Raw genomic sequence first — 17,542 nt, 5'->3', positions numbered from 1 at the left:
GAGGGAGGTCTGAACCACAATGAATAAATAGGGGAAAGGGAGGGGAAAGGAAAAAAAAAAAAAAAACCTTACTATAATGACCTTCAAGAAGAGCAACTACATTTTACCTTGAAAAACTGCAGAACAGAGAGTGGAATCTGTATAGACAATGCAAATGAGATGCAAACACGAATGCAAATGGACCAGGGCCTGCCACAGAAGCTTTCCCACGCTAGCCCAGTGTGCTCTGGAGGGAAGGGAAGGAAAGCGGGCAGAGGGCAATTAGCAAGAGCTCCAGGGACTGCAGGAGGCCCGAGCAGGTAGGAAAGGAGGACCGGACACTGAGAGACCTTAGGGGAAACCCAAGCCCAGGGATTTTGTGCACTGGGAAATTTCCCCATCCTGATCATACTGGGTTTGTGATGGATGGACACGGACACACACACACACACACACACACACACACACACACACACACACACACACACACACACACACACACACACACACACACACACACACACACAGAGAGCAGAGATACACAGGTCCTCACAGACCAAAACCAAAAACAAGTGCCCAATTCCAGTACATAAGCACAAATGACTAGCTACTTAGGATCCAGGTTCATCCAGGCTAACACAGAGCAGAAAAGTCCAAGAGATTCTGTCTCAAGGGAGAAGCTGGGTGTGGTGATACACACCTGTCATCCTAGCAACACGGGAGGCTGAGATCTGGAGGATCAAGGTTCAAGGCTAGCCCAGGCAGAAAAGTTTGTGAGACTGGATCTGAATGGAAGAAATTGGGCTTGGCCGCACCCATCTGTCCTCAGAGGTAACACAGAAAGCCTAAAATAAGCAGATCATAGTCCAGGCTGCATGCCTATAAATCCTCCATACTCAAGAGGCTGAGATCTGAGTATCAAGATTCAAAGCAGCCTTGACAAATAAATCAGAGCGATTCTTATTTCCAATTAACCTGCAAACAAAAGAAAAGAAAAGAAAGTAGAGGCATGGCTCAAGCACGCATGCCAGCCTTGAGTGAATAAACCTAGCAAGCGTGCAAGACCCTGAGTTCAAGCCCCAATACTGACGCAAGAAAGTAAACCCCTCTGTTTATTTTTATCCTTCGAAACACAGACCCAGGTGGAGAGTCAAACACAGATACACACCCTATCCATGCTGAACACCGTGCAACCAGTCCAACAAACCTGGCTATTGAAAAGAGCTTTAAACATCTGGAACATCTGTTTCGTGCCCTGCGTGGTAGAGAAAACTCAATCCCTCACTTAATCTCCAGAAAGCAGTGTTGCAATGTATAGCTGATAACTCAATACTTACTGACAAAGGAAAGGCTGTCCAATAGGAACTGATGGGCCAAGCTTAAACCAGCAAAGAGGATGAAAGAGACAGAACTCCAATTCCATAGGCAAGCGCGCTACCAACTGAGCTTTCATCTCAATCCAGGGCCTGTTTGTATTTCATTGTGGTTTGGTATGGTTTTTAGGACAGCTAGGTAACCCAGGCTGATATGGAGATCTTGTCTCAGCCTCCCAAGTACTGGGAGCCCAAGTATGAGCCACTATACCCAACCTGGGACTTAGCATACCAATGCCGGCACACTTTCTCTCCTAGATTCTTTCATTCTCTCTTTCTGTCTCCCACTTTCCACTTCCCTCCCTCTCCTTCTCTCTCCGTAGCCCAGTTTGAACTCAGAATCTCACAATTACACAACTGCTAAGCAGAAACTATTACTTGATCCACACCCCCAGTCCTTTTTCTTTAGTGTGTGTGTGTGTGTGTGTGTGTGTGTGTGTGTGTGTGTGTGTGTGTGTGTGTGTGCGCGGGCGCGTGCGCGTGCGCCAGTTCTGGGCTTCAGTTCAGGCCCCTGAGCACTGTCCCTTAACTTCTTTGCTCACACCTGGCACTTTATCTAACCCTGGAGCCATAGCTTTACTTCCAGCTTTTTGGAGTTTCACTGGAGATAAAGAATCTCATTGAGTTTCCTACCTGGCCTGGCTTCGAACTGCAATCCTCAGCTCTCAGCCTCCTGAGTAGCTAGGATTACAGGTGTGAGTCATAGGCACCAGGCTCCTTGAGTTTATTTTCCAGATAAGGAGTCTCATGCTTTTCCCCAGCTGGCCTCAGGATAAGATCCTCCTCACTCCTACTCCACCTCTACCTCCCAGGAAGCCAGGATGGCAGGTAGGTACCACTTCCCCCAGCCTGAGGTCTAACCTTTGTGGGCATTCTCCTCTGCCCCCTCTCCCCAGGGAGCCTCCAGACTGCCAAGTCCTTTTCCCTCCTGGTGACCTCTTCAGTCAGACTTTCCACCCAGTGGCCGATCTGGAGGCCCCTAGGCCTGGCCATTGCGGTAGCTGAGGGCTCACAGTGTCTCTGGCCCATGATCTAATTTGGAACTCTGGGGGTGTAAGAAAACCATTTCTCTCCACCCCAACCCCCTGTCTCTGGGCAAACGTTCCTAACAGAAAAAAAAGTGACTCTTTCCCCCAAAAGTATACACACTGCAAATGTCACCCTGCCCACCCTGCTCCTACACACACACACACACACACACACACACACACACACACACAAATGTGCTTTTCAGAGCAAAGAATGAATAAGCTTTCTCACTTTCTGCTGTCAACTCACAGTGTCACTTTGGGTAAGTCAGCCACCACTGCAAGTCTTCCGCCTCTGAAGTAACTGCTCGTGAGACAAGGCCAGCTGGGTCCCAAGGCCGCTCGGTCCCAACATTTTTATGTTTTGCCCAGGGCCTAACTGTTGTCCCTTAGTTTTCTCACTCACGTGTTCTAGTACTTGAGCTCTACTTCTGGTTCCAAGGTGGTTAATTAGAGATCGGAGTCTCACAGCCTTAGCTGGGAGCTGGTGGCTAGTGCCTCTAATCCTAGCTACTCAGGAGGCTGAAATCAGAGGACAGCGGTTCAAAGCCAGCCTGGGCAAGAAAAGCCAAGAAACTCTTATCTCCAATTAACCACCAGAAAACTAGAAGTGGTGCTGTGCCTCAAAGTGGTAGAGTACTAGCCTTGAGCAAAAAGAGCTCAGAGACAGGACCCAGACCCTGAGTTCAAGCCCTATGACGAACAACAAAAGTCTCCTAGACTTTCCTGCCAGAGCTAATTTCAAACCACAATCCTTAAGTAATCTTCTAAGTAACCAGGATAATGGACCTAAGCTACCAGCTCACCTAGAACCTCTCCAACCTTGGATGCACCCCTAAAATCATCCCACAGTGACCCCCCAGAACTGCCCCTTCCTAGAGATTACTTTCCATTCTAGGGCCTAAGAGAAGCTAAGGCCTGAGCCTCAGCCAGGAAAACAAGACAAGGTCAGATAGAGACCCAGGGTGAGATCCACCCTTCACCCCTGGTTGTCTCTCAAGCCAACCAGAGACACTGTGGCCACCTGGTACCTGCAGGCATTTAGAAGAGAGGCCAGGAAGTGGCGTGGTAGCTCAAGTGGTAGAGCGCTTGCTTTGAGCTGAAGAGCTGAGGGATAGTGCCCAGGCCCAGAGTTCAAGCCCCACGACCGACAAAAAAAAAAAAAAAGATAGAAGAGAGGCCAACTGGGATCCACCTCACAACACAGGCCTTGATTACCACAGTGCACCCGAGGAACTGCAAAATGCCAGATTACTAGTTCTCAGTGTAGTTAGAGGCCTCAGACTCCCTCTCCAAATTAATATTCATGGAGACCAGCATGCCATTTATTTGCATATGTAGATTATTGCTCATCCTCTGCAGGGGAAAAAAATGTTTGGGGTATGTTTTTATTTATTGTATTTATTTTCAGCTTGGATGATAAAATAGGCAGACCAGGCAAGGGAAGGGCAGGTTCAAGGGCAAAAGGAAAAAAAAAAGGGGGGGGGGGAAGTTTCAGGTAATAATTGCAATAAAGAAAGTTGATCTTAGACACACAAGACTAAGTCCTTCCCACCCAAAGGGCCAATTCCAGAAAGCCCACTCCCCCAAGAAGCTCCCCAGCCAGAAGCCTCTTGAATGCTATCCTGGGAGACAAGGCACCAGGTTTGAATTGTGACATGGGGTCAGTCACTTCTTAAAGGGATAAGCTACTTTCAAAGTGGTTATAGCAAGCTGGGCACTGGCTACATAATCCTAGCTACTCCAGGAGCTAAGATCAAAGGATCACAGTTCTAAATCAGCCCAAGCAGGGAAGTCCGTGAGATTCTTATCTCCAATTAATCACCAAAAAGCCAGAAGTAGAGGTATGGCTCTAGTGGCAGTAGACTAGCCTTGAACAAAAAAGCCAAGTGAGAACTTGAGGCCTTGAGCTCAATCGCCAGTACCAGCATAAAAGAGAAAAAAGAGGCAGGGCACCAGTGGCTCATGCCTGTAATTCTACCCAGTCAGGAACCTGAGATCTGAGTGCAATTCAAAGCCAGCCCAGGCAGAAAAGCCCACGAGACTCTTATTTTCAACAAACTACTCAAAAGAAGACAGAAGTTGGCTGGGAAGGTGGCTCAGTGGTAGAGTTCTTGCCTTGCATGCATGAGGCCCTAGGTTCGATTCCTCAGCACCACATTAAGCAGAAAAAGCCGGAAGTGATGCCACGGCTCAAGTGGTAGAGCGCTAGACTTGAGCTAAAGACCTGAGGGACAGCGCCCAGGCCAGAGTTCAGGCCCCAAGGACCAAAAAGAAGCCAGAAGTAGAGCTGTGATTCAAGTGGGCATAGTGCTACCTTTGAGCAAAGAAGCTCAAGGACAAGGCCAGGGCCCTGAATTCAACCCCCAGGAAACATACAAACACACACACAAAAAAGAGGCTGGGGGAAGAAAAGGGAAAATATCCACTGTGATCATCTAAAGGCTCCCAGATTATTTCAAACTTCTGGGTCCATGGCTTGAGATCAGGTAGCAACTCTGCCAAGAGACTAGAAGAGAACTGACCTGACACTAGCGCCCCCTGCTGGCTGAGTGTGACATGCCACTTGTCCTTGCTCATCTGTATAAGATTTCCAACTTCACTGGTTTGTAACAAGGCAGTCAAAACAGTCCCTTAAAAAAAAGGGGGGGGGGCGGAGGCCTGAGAAGAAGGCTCAGTGGTAGAGCACTTGCCTTGCATGCCTGAGGCTCTGGGTTCGATTCCTCAGCACCACATAAGCAAAAAGAAAAAAGCTGGAAGTGGTGCTGTGGCTCAAGTGGTAGAGTGCTAGCCTTGAGCTGAAGAGCTGAGGGACAGCGCCCAGGCCCAGAGTTCAGGCCCCACGACTGGACAAAAAAAAAAAAAAAAAAAAGAGTGGTAATGGGAGGGAGGCAATGAGAAAGAAAGAGGAAACAGCTGACACTAAGCAAAAGGAAAGAAATGTACAAATCACCCGATTCAGAAGAAATAATTTTATTGTTAAAGTCTGTAGAATTCATAAGTTTTATTGATCAAGACAATGACAATTTGCACTGTGAAGGTTAAAATGTGTTGGTGACTTTAGCTAACTATCACTATGTTAACAATACTGTGAAATGTATGTAGTTACCTAATCTTAATAAAGAAAAAAAAAAAAAAAAAAGCTGGGCGCCAGTGGCTCATACCTGTAACCCTAGCTACTCAGAGGACTGAGATCTGAGGATCGCCGTTCAAAGCCAGCCCAGGCAGGAAAGTCCATGAGACTCTTATCTCCAATAAACCACCAGAAAACCAGAAGTGGCGCTGTGGCTCAAGTGGTAGAGCACTTGCCTTGAGCTGAAGGCTGAGGGACAGTGCCTAGGCCCAGAGTTCAAGCCCCATGACCAACAAAAAGAGAGAGAGAGACAGACAAACAGACAGACACAGAGAGAGAGAGACAGACAGACAGACAGACAAATAGACAACCTGGGCAGGAAAGTCTGTGAGACTCTTAGTTCAAGCCCCAAAACCGACAGAAAAAAAAAAAAAAAAAAAAAAAAAAAAAAAAAAAAAAAACCTTAGGAACAGTGCCCAGACTCTGAGTTTCAGGTCCAATAGCTTCATAAGACAAAACCAAAATAATGTTCCACACAGAGGAGGCTTCATTAAATACAAGCCATTTCTCCTGTGGAAGCTAAGACAAAGGACGATTCTGCAAGTAATAATCTATTCCTGTGATTTATCAATCATCAAACTGCCAAGGTGTACATGAGTCCCTACGATCTGATCCCCAGCCCTGTCCCCCCCCCCAAAAAAAAAGGTATCCATTGAGCAATTCACTGAGGGGTATTTGCTGGTCCCACCCTACTTTGGATCTCAGTGATCCTGTATGGAGCTAGAAAGGGGAAAGCCAGCCCCACAAAATGCAAACGACGATCACCTGGATGCTGGCTGCCCACAATTAAGCATGGGATTTGTGGTGAGGACAGTAATTGGTACAGAAGTCCAGGGAAGGTCCGATCGATGCTTCCAGAACACCGTGGGCACCAGCTCTAGGAAAGCTCTAATGAGGACTCTGCTCCGAGGACAGTGTTGCAGAAAGGGGACTTTAGGTTAAACACAGAGAATGACAGGTAACCATGAAGAGGCAGGCCTGGACTGTGGAAGCTCCTGATGGGGAGTCTGAACTTAGCCAGGGAGGACCGCAGGGAAACCATGTGTGGGAATGGCATCAAGGGGAGGGGATCGGGGAAACTGTACTGGATGCACAGCAACATTATGAATTGTTTGTTGATTGATTATTTTTGTGGTCCCAGTCCTGGAGCTTGAACTCAAGGCCTGGGTGCTGTCTCTGACCTTTTGTACTCAAGGCTGCTACTCTACCATTTAAGCTACACCTCCACTTCCAGCTTTGTGGTAGTTAACTGGAGATCAGCATCTCACAGACTTTTCTGCCCGGGCTGCCTTTAAGCCTCAATCCTCAGATCTCAGCCTTTTGAGTAGCTAGGATGACAGGTGTGAACCACCAGCACCCAGCAACATAATGGATTTGTAACCATGGATTAAGGGCCTTACCATCACCTCTACCTTGACACCTGGTCTGTCCCTTTCCCCCACTCTGTCCCCTAGACAGCTGCATACCACACGGTGCCCTCAGAGGCCAGAAGAGCAGGAAGCTGAGTCGGTCTCCAGCATGGAGATGGAATTTCATTTGCCAGAAAGACATCCAAGAAATGTGGGGGGCGGGGGGGGGGGGCGGACATCACTCGGTGCTGCCAGGGTTTGGAGCCCAAGCACTGGGAAGATGGTGGCTGCTACCCACAAAAAATAATGACTTAACTAGTCAGGAGGCTGAGATCTGAGGATCATGGTTCAAAGCCAGCCAGGGCAAGAAAGTCAGTGAGAGGCTTAGCTCCAGTTAACCTCAAAAACTCTAGAAGTAGCCAGGCGCCGGTGGCTCACTCCTGTAATCCTAGCTACTCAGGAGGCTAAGATCTGAGGATCTGGGTTCAAAGCCAGCCTGGGCAGGAAAGTTCGTGAGACTTTTATCTCCAATAAACCGCTAGAAAACTGGAAGTGGTGCTGTGGCTCAAGTGGTAGAGTGCTCGCCTTGAGCTGAAGAACACAAGGACAGCACCCAAGCCCAGAGTTCAAGCTCCACGACCGACAAAAAAAAAAATCTAGAAGTGGAGCTGTGGCTCAAAGTCGTAACACTGCTAGCCTGGAGCAGAAAAGCTCAGGGACAATTCCCAGGCCTTGCATTCAAGCCCCACGACCAACAAAGAACCAAGAATGTAGAAGGGGAGACACTAGAGAGACAGGAAGATTGATATCTATAGATTTCATGCCAACAACCAGACAGCAAGTACTAACACAATATCTGAGCTGAGTGTGATGGCACATGCCTTTAATCCCAGCACTCAGAAGGCAGAGACAGGAGGATCTTGAGTTCAAGGCCAACCTAGGCTATATAGTGAGATCCTACTCTCAAAAGACCAAAAGGAGTGTAATAATACCCAGTGATATGAATCCTGGTCTGAAGGTAAGAACTGAGAGGCCAAACAAAGATCAGATACCAAGAGTCCAGGACTATAGGGAGCCACTATGGGACTGGATCACACAGGTCAGTATGGGCTGGATTTAGACCAGGAAAACTACTGAAATTGCAAAAGAGATCTTATTTTGGCCTAATGGTTCTATCTTACCACTGGGAGGCAAGGGTGGGGGGAGTAAATCAGGCAGAAGAACTTATGAATTACTTAAATGTTAATGCTAGAGTTCTACTTCCAGGAAGCCCTCCATGATTACCCTGGCTCTCACTGATGTTACGTTCCTCCTACAGTGGCCTGTTTGCACGTCATAATGATTTATTCCCTTTCCTGCTCTCTGAATCTGATAGTCTAAATGATCGAATCCTTGCATATCTCCTGCATTAGGTTTTTTCATTCTTGATGGCTAAAGTCAAATCTTCAGTCTTCAACCAACCAAATGTCATTATTGTACTAATTCAGATTTATCTTCCCAATAAATCCCATTCCACAGATGAGTAAGAGGGGAAATACTTTGCTCAGGGTCATTACATTTAAAAAGGAATAGAGGGAGAATTCAAACCTAGGTCTTATACTCCATTGCTGGCCAGCATTGGGGCCGATGGGAAATTTTGTTCCTCTCTGAACCCAACCCCCAATTGAAATTGTTCTTAGCCAACCAGTGATCATCTCTTTCCCTTGCCTGTGGTTGGCTGAGGCATGTGATTCCCCATTTCAATCAAGAAGGCAATGAAGGAAAGTTTGCTTGGGGATTTCTAAAGATGGCTCCTCTCCTGACTTTTCGGCCTCTGCCTAAGACTGCCAAGGTGCAACATCCAGAGTTGCTACAGCCACCTTGTGACCTTGAGAACAGGGAAAGCTGAAAAGCCTCTGGGATCTGGGATAATGTTATTGAACTACTGCAAGAAATAACCTTGGAGCAGAAAGAGAGCAGACCTCCTGTTATCAGAGATACTACCTTCCTTATTGTTTCTGTCAGTGGAGTTCAGCTTTTTCGGTTGCTTACATCCCTGACACCCACTCCAGTCAAGAATCCTTATCAGGATAGAGACTTGAGCTTAGCTGGAATGGAGGGTAAAGTACAAGGAAAGGTCTTGTTCCCTGTCCGCACTGCGCCCAAGCCAAGCCTGGACATTTTAAGCGTTCATTCTATATTAGCTTCATTGATCTGCCTCTTCTTCCTCCTTTTTCTTGCCAGTTCCCAGAGTCAGAACCCCAAGCCATTCCTTTTCTAAACCTCTCTGATCATGTCACGTTTTGGCTTGACATGAGACCGAGCCCTTGATATTTCTGGTCAAATCCTTCACCTCAAAGGCTGGAACTAAACACAGAGACACTATCCGTGAAATTCCACATCCCTACGTATTGGTTCCTTACACTGTCTTTCTCAATTAGATCTCGCCCAAATGGCAGGCCGAGTTCCAACTTCCTACTCCAGAACACACATGTTGAGCCTGCAGAATTGCCGCAGCCAGCTTTATTTGCTATAAAAACATGGATTTTTTTTCTTTGCTCCTTCTCGGCTGTAAAATAATCGATAAATAGAATCCAGATGAAAAATGCCAGCGTTTAAGAGAACAAATCTTTTATGATTCTTTGCTTTCTTATGGGGGGGGTCTCATGAACACAAGGAGGACGAGATGGGCTCTTTGGATTTTGCCCTCATCAGCTGGGATGAAACACACAGTCTTCTCCTGGTGAGGTACAGCTTCACATCAGAAACCCAGGTGAGGGGCTGGGAAGGTGGCTCAGTGGTAGAGCACTTGCCTGGCATGCATGAGGCCCTGGGTTCGATTCCTCAGCACCACATAAGCAAAAAGAAAAAAGCCGGAAGTGGCGCTGTAGCTCTAATGGTAGAGCACTAGCCTTGAGCTGAAGAGCTGAGGGACAGTGCCCAGGCCCAGAGTTCAGGCCCCACGACCGGACCCAAAAAAAAAGAAAGAAAGAAAGAAAGAAACCCAGGTGAGGGCTGGGAAGGTGGCTTAATGGTAGAGTGTTTGTCTAGCATGCATGAGGCCCTGGGTTCCATTCTTCATACACAGAAGAAGCCAGAAGTGGTACTGTGGCTCAAGTGGTAGAGCTCTAGCCTTGAGCAAAAGAAGCTCAGGGACAGTGGCCCAGGCCCTGAGTTCAAGTCCCAGGACTGGGGGAAAAAAGGAAAAAAGAAACCCAGGCAAGACAGTTTGAAAACATTGCAAATTGTTCCACACACAGATAGGCAAGCCTGTGATGTGAATTTCCACTTAAGCTCCCTCTGATCACACCGGCTCTTCCATTTTTTCCACCAACTACTGAAAAAAAAAAGGCAATCTCTCTGACATTTCTGCGTGCACACACACACACACACACACACACACACACACACACACACACACACACGTGTGTGCAAAGTGCATGTGTGCTGATCCTGGGGCTTGAACTCAGGGCCCAAGAGCTGTTCCTTAGTTTTTTTGATCAAGGCGAGTACTCTACCATCTGAGCCACAGCGCCAAGTCCAGCTCTTCGGCGGTCCATTGGAGATAAGAGTCTCACAGACTTTCTTGTCCCGGCTGGCTTTGAACAGTTGATCCTCAGATCTCAGCCTCCTGAGTAGGCTAGGATTACAGGTGTGAGCCGCCTATGCTTGGCTTCATTTTCTTTTATACAAAGGAAAACTATGCCTTCCTTTTTTTTTTTTTCTTTTGGACAATGACCACCCCAGCCATGAAAGTTTCATGAGAGGCTCCGCTAGCACATGACACCTTTTCAATTATAACAGTGCTTTAATAAACCCCTACAGAGCCATGGAGCGCAGCCGTACCGCTGATACGAGACACCTATTTATTCCCTAATTATATGGCAATATATTCTTTCTCTGAAAGTGCAGGTGAAGATAAAATATTCTTTTAATTCCATGGCCACCTGGGGGGGGGGAGGGGAGGGGGGGAGGGGACTGTCTCCAGACCACAGGACTTGGAATTGCTAAATCACAGCCTTTGTTCTAGGTCCCTCCCCCTCCTCCTTACAGGGTCTTCTAAACACAGTTCACTTTCCACTGGTCTGGCACCCTGGATCTCAAAGTGTGCTCACCACAGCCAAAGCATGGGCTCCACCTGGGACCTAATGTGAGAAAATGCCAACAACCTGGCCCTCTCCAACTCTAGCTGCATCCGAAGCTCCAAAGTGGGCCCAGGACCTTGTGTTTTCATAAGCCGTCCAGGTTGAAGTCTAAGAACCACTAGATTACAAAACAGAACGCACATGTGCGTGAGTACATGCATGAATGCATGCATGCGTGCGTGCATGCACACCAGTCCTGGGACTTGATCTCAGGGCCTGGGAGCTGTCTCTTACATTTTTCTTTTTATTCCCCCCCCCTTTTTTTTCAGCTGTGGGGCTTGAACTCTGGGCCTGAGTGCTGTCCCTCAGCTCTTCAGCTCAAAGCTAGCGCTCTACCACTTGAGCCACAGCACCACTTCTGGTTTTCTAGTGGTTTACTGGAGATGAGAGTTTCACAGACTTTCCTTCTAGGCTGGCTTTGAACCGTGATCCTCAGATCTCAGCCTCCGGTGTAGCTAGGATTACAGGCGTGAGCCACCAGCACCCGACTCCTTACCTTTTTCACTCAATGATAACTCTCTACCACTTGAGCCACACCTCCACTTCTGACTTTTTTGGTGATGCATTGTAAATAAGAGTCTCATGGCTTTCCTGCCTGCATTGGCTTCAAATCTCGATCCTCAGATCTCAGCCTTCCAAGTAGCTAGGATTTCAGGAATAAGCCAACATTGGTGCCTGGCAGATGAGGATCTTTCTAACTTGAACCTGACATGAGGGACTTCTCTGAGGGCTGAGCCTCAATCTAGACTTAGGGATCCATTTACCCATCTGTACAATGGGGTTCCAGACTCATTGGGCAGCTGTGGCTGCTGGAAGTTAGGTTACCTGGCACCTGTCTCTATGGAAACTAGCAAGATCACTGTTGCCAACACTCACCAGCTTCCTCCTGCCAGTACTTTGACTGACAGAAGCTCTGCAGAGCCTATTGTCCAATGTCAAATCCAAGGTCATCAATGCAGTACCCTTGGGTAATGAGTTAATGAGGAGCTGAGGGCATGGAAATGAGGGAGGCTACCAGCCATCTTTTCTATTGTCTAACTTCAGCCTTAGAGACGGACTGCCTGTACTCTACAGCCGAGCTGAAAGCTATGAGGATCTAGAAGGTCCACATCCTGAGGTACAACCCCTCCATGTCTGCCTGTGTTCCTGGGGGGTCCACACTGCTCCTGGAATAGAGGAGGAGCCCCAGAGCTATTGATTCACTAAATGTTCCAAGGACATTAAGCGCCCAGTGAATTCAGATACTCAGGTTATCTAGATTCAAGGAGTTAATTCATGGGAAAAGGAAAGACCAAGAAGAAGGAGAAGGAGAAGAAGAAGGAGGAGGAGGAGGAGGAAGAAGAAGAGGAGGAGGAAGAGGAGAAGAGGAGGAGGAGGAGGAGGAGGAGGAGGAGGAGGAGGAGGAGGAGGAGGAGGAGGAGGAGGAGGAGGACTGAAATCTTGGGAGACAAGGAGAATAAGGAAAAGAACCAAAAGCCAGAATGTGGTCCAAATGATGCCACAATCCTTGGGTTACAGTGCTGAGTTACTCTGACTGCTTGCCATCCATCAAGAAACAGCAGACCTCTGTCATTTGCTGAGTTCTCATCGGCCCTGATTCTGCTGTCACTTATTTCATTTTATTTTATTATGCCAGTATACTAGGATTTGAAATCAAGACCTGGGCTTTAAAGCTTTTCTTTTTTTCTTGAAGCTTTTCTTTTCTTTTTTTTCTTTTTCTTTTTTTTTTTTTTTTTTTTTTTGCTCAAGGCTTGGTGGTCTGCCACTTGAGCCACAGCTCCACTTTCGGCTTTTTGGGTAGTTCAATGGAGACCAGAGTGTCACAGACATTTCTGCCCCGACTGGCCTTGAACTGGCAATCCTCAATCTCCTCAAGTAGCTAGTAGGATTTACAGGCGTGAGCCACCAGTACCTGACTATGCTGTCTTTGATCAACCAATTGTGAGCACCTCTTCCTGGACCCCAGGCTCCCTACTGAAGAAGCCCTGATCAGCCTTCTCCAAGACCAGCCGCGCCGGGGCCCCCTTGCCTTCCCCCGGAAGAAGTGATTTCACCTGGAGAGCAGGTGCACACTCTTTAGTTAGGGTCTCCCTGGGCCGGCCAGTTGAGCCCAGTCTGCGGGCTCCAAATGACCCCCAAGACCCAACGCAGACATAGACACAAGCCAAGTACGCAGCACACCCATCGCCCCCGGGAGATGCTGGAAAGCGGGGTACCCCTCCGGAGGCCAGGGATCAGGCCTAGGGCCTGGCTAGGCAGCCTGACCTGTGTGCTAAGAAAAGGGGGAAAGTCAGTATGAGATGGCCGAGAGCATCCGAACCGCGCTGAAAGCAGCTATCCACCCAATCCTCTCCCGCTGGTCCCCAGCCTCCTCACCCGGCTGATGGCAGTCTGCAGCAGGCGTAGACTTGAAATTCCTGGCGCCTTGCACAAATCTGTGAGCACAGACACTAGCCGGCGCGCGGCTGCTGGCACGCGTGGCCATTCTGCTTGGAGCGCAGGGAATGGGGGCGCTCCGGGAGGACGAGCCAACGTCCGGGGGCACCTGCCAACTAGTCATGGAGAAAGGGCGGGGAAGCCTCCCCGCAAAGCCCCCACCAAACCTGCGCTGGACTCTCAGAAGACTCTCCCGGACTGCACGAGGTCGGCGATTCCCAGCAAGCGGGTTCCGAGCGAACCCCACGGTCACCGTGCGTCACCACCCGGCGGGGACGTTCACCGGGAACGCGGGAGGTGTCCCGGTCCTGGGGAAGGGAGTCCGGGGGGAACCCGGGAGCGTGCGCCCCAGAGCGGAGCCGCGCAGGACTCTTGGCCGAGCGCAGGGCGCACGGGCGGCGCGGGGCCGATCGCGGGACCGAGCCGGGAGTCGCGGTGCGGGAGCAGCGGCGCCTCCGCCCCCCGCCCCGAGCCCTGCGTCCTGGCACGCGGACCTGGACACCCGCAAGGAAACGATCTCGTCTATTGTATTTTTATTTATGGATTGTGTGTCGGTCCTGGGGCTTGAACTCACGACCTGAGTGCTGTCCCGGAGCTTTTTTTTTTTTTTTTTCACTCAAGGTGAGCGCTCTACGCAGCTCCACGTCCAGCTTTTGGCTGGTTACCTGGAGAGAAGAGTCTCACGGACTTTCCTGCCCCGGCTGGCTTTGAACCTCGACCCTCAGATCTCCGCTTCCCGAGTAGCTGGGATTCCAGGAGTGAGCCACCGGCGCCGGGTTTAAATCGTTATTATTATTATTTTCTGAACAAAGTAGGGAAATAAACCTAGTCCTGCAGGAAAGTGGGGGCGGCTTCCGGGGGGCACCCCCCGCGAGCACCCCACTCCCCACCTGCAACGCTACGACCGGGGGCGGCGGAGGGAAAAGTTGGGAATCCGGGCTCGGCAGCCGGGGAGCCCCTGGCTTCGCTGAACTTTGGGAGCCGGGGATTCCCCGCAGTGCAGCCAGCGCCCCGGATTCCTCCAAAGAGTCGGGGCGACGGGAGGGGGACACCCAGGGGGGCGCGTTCCGCTTCGCGCCTCCCGGGGGTCGAAGCGCGCTGTGGCTGGGGAGAGGGGGGGACCCCCGCGGGCCGCGGCCGGGAACCCGCGCGCGGAGAGCCTCGGGGACCCGGAGCCCCCCGATCTCAGCCGGCGGGCGCAGTGCCGCGGCGCCCGGGTCGGGTCTCTCCAGCGCGTGGAGACTCCGCCGCGTCCCGCACGGACCGCCTGGCGTTCCGGCAAACCCGGACATTTCCTCCAGCCCGCGCCAAACTCAAGCTTCCGAGCCCGGGCCAGCCTCCCGCGGGTTCGCGGGGCCCGTGGAAAGTTAGCGCGGAGCTGCTAGGAAAAATAATCAATAATAATACTACAAAGCAACCTCCCCAGCACGGGAGCCCGGGCTCCTCGCCAACCTCGCCCCGCCACCTACCAGCTTCCGCCGCCCGCCGGGGTCCGCTCGCGCAGCCCTGCAGTCGCGTCGTCCCGAGTCTCGGCCGTTTTCGATCGCCGGAGCCAGGAGCCTGGAGCCGGAAGCCGCGCGGAGCCGACCACAGGCTCGGCGGCGAGTGAGCGGCGGAGCGGGCTGCGCGCGGTGCGGCCCGGGCGGCCCCGCCCCCGGGTCCGGCCCCGCCCCCGGCTCGGCCCCGCCCCCGGCATCGGCCCCGCCCCCGGCATCGGCATCGGCTCCAGGCCCGCCCCCGGACCCGCCCCCGGCCTCGGACCCGCCCCCGGACCCGCCCCAACATCGGCCCGCCCCAGCCTCGGCCCCGGCCCTGGCCCCGGCCCCGCCCTCGGCCCCGCCCTCGGCCCCGCCCCCGGCCCCGCCCCCGGCCCCGGCCCTCCTCCTCCTCCCCAGCCCGTCCATTCCCCCTCTCCCCCCCTCCTCTCCGCTCTCCTTCCTCCCCTCTTCCACCCCATCTTTTCTCTGTGGTCCTTTCAAACCCGGCACCCTCGCGCTCTCTCGCTCTCTGGGCGCTCTCTCCCTCTCTCTCCCTCTCTCTCCCTCTCTCCCTCTCTCTCTCTCCCTCCCCTCCCTCCCCCCATCTTCAGATTCCCTTTTCTCCGATCCATCCTCTCCGGTGTCTCCTCACCTCCCTCCCCCGCCTTCCTTTCCCCCCTGTCTTCTCCCTCTTTTCTCCTTAATCTCTCTGTTCCCACTTTCTGTTCACCCCAGGAATCGGAAAGGCCTGCCCGGCGCCAGCCACCTCCTCCAGGAAGCCCCGAGGAGGGAGGGCAGGGATTTACAATGGGGCTGGAAAAGGACCAGAGGCACACCACTATCTCACACACACACACACACACACACACACACTCACACAAGCACGGAGCTGGCCACTGGGGCAGGAGCCAAGGCCGGGGGGACCTGCCTGGTCTGGGGTGGGGGGGGGGGCGGAAGGAGGCAAGAAAGCAAAGGACTCCAGATCCCAGCAGGGACCCCTTTCTGCGCCTGCTATCCTGGGCTGCATCCACTCCTGCTTCCCCCAGGGTGGAGGGTAGTCGGGACTTGGCTGGGGGAGTTGGAGATTAGAGTCTCCTGGGCTTTCGGGCCAGGCCTGGCTTGGAACTGTGATCCTCAGATCTCAGCCTCTGAGTAGCTAGGATGACAGGCGTGGGCCACTAGCCCTGGCTGTACGGTGGGGATTTCCTGAGTAAAAAAGCAGAGGAAAAGCTGAGCCTTGGAGAAGTGCATTTCTTCTCCCCTGTGGGAGTTTCCAGCACCTAGCCCTCCTGGGTGGAAATCAGCCTCCACTTGGGGAAAGACTGCCCTAGGAGCTTTCTTCCTTCCCCATGTCTGCCCTGTGGGGCTCAGGAGAGAGAGATGAGGTCTCCTTTCCAGGCTCCACTCCAGAGGTCTTGCATGACAAAGACAGGATGGAGAGTCTGCTGGCTTCACTCTTAACTGCCAGGCCAGTGTGTTCTTCTGTGGAAATAACTAGAAGCAGAGTCTCCATGCAGCCTGCAGGGGCAGAAATCTTCACTGGACTCTGGCTACTTCATACAACTCCTCCTTGATTCCAGCCATCAGCCCCAGGCTTTGGGGCAGCAAATCAAAATGTCTGGGCCTCTGATTTACACCAGCTTCATGTCAAGGCCTTGACTAGGGCTAAAGCAGGCAAAGCATCCTGGCACATTTAAGGAAGCATTCACTCTCAGGGTGATGCAAGAGAAGAGATGGCCCCTAAGGGCCAGTGCATCCTTAAATCCTAGGACCCTCCATTCCTCATCCTAGACCTAGGGCTTTCTGAACCAGCTGCCCCTCCTGACTAAAGAAGGAACTGCTGTTAGATTTTTCCTGGCAGGTGCTATCCTAGGTGCTGAATTGGAAAGTGGTCACCTCTCATTGGCCTGGGTTTCCCTCTCTGTAAAATGAATGATTACAGGGCTGTAAGGATTCGGCTTCATGAAGTGAGGGATCCCAGTTCTAGCACAACAATTAAACTTTGTTTTTGCTGGTTGCAGGCCTTCAACTCAGGGCCTGGGCTCTGTTCCTGAACTTTTTTGTTCAAGGCTAGTGTGCTCTACTACTTTCAGCCACAGCTCCACTTCCTGTTTTTTGGTGGTTCATTGGAGATAAGAGTCTCACAACCTATTCTCACAACCTATTCTGTCTGGGCTGGCTTTGAACCTCAATCCTTCGATTGCATGAGTCACGAGTGCCCAGCGCCAGCACAGCTGTTAATAGCACACAATGACTTTGGTTAACTTTTCTTATTTTCACATTTCCTTTTGAATGAGTTCCACTCCCATGGATCTGTCCACCCATTTCTATGTGGTAGCTATTCTTTTTTTGGGTGGGGTCCAGTCGTGAGGCCTGAACTCTGGGCCTGGGTGCTGTCCCTCAGCTCTTCAGCTCAAGGCTAGGGCTCTACCACTTGAGCCACAGCGCCACTTCCGGCTTTTTTGTTTTTGCTTATGTGGTGCTAAGGAATCGAACCCAGGGCCTCAGGCATGCAAGGCAAGCGCTCTACCACTGAGCCACCTTCCCAGCCCTGTGGTAGCTATTCTTGTGCTGATACTGAGGCTTCAACTCAGGGTCTCACCCTCTCACTTAGCTTTGTCACTCAAGGCTGGAGCTCTACC

The 17,542-nt window shown here is 51.3% G+C and overlaps 1 protein-coding gene across 1 annotated transcript in view; it reads right to left on the bottom strand.

Moving 5' to 3' along the window:
• Megf11 (multiple EGF like domains 11) overlaps positions 1–14,943 on the bottom strand; it is a 281,143-nt gene extending 266,200 nt beyond the window's left edge. Inside the window, exon 1 of the mRNA XM_069995095.1 lies at positions 14,892–14,943. The gene's annotated coding sequence lies outside the window, so the exon portion shown is untranslated. The remainder of the gene's footprint in view (positions 1–14,891) is intronic.
• Positions 14,944–17,542: the final 2,599 nt, after the last annotated feature.

Source organism: Dipodomys merriami, unplaced genomic scaffold (assembly GCF_024711535.1).
Source record: "Dipodomys merriami isolate MVZ:Mamm:240054 unplaced genomic scaffold, mDipMer1.0.p SCAF_48, whole genome shotgun sequence".
Lineage (NCBI taxonomy): Eukaryota > Metazoa > Chordata > Mammalia > Rodentia > Heteromyidae > Dipodomys > Dipodomys merriami.
Note: the sequence above shows the minus strand (reverse complement) of the source record. Positions and strands in the feature narration are given on the sequence as shown.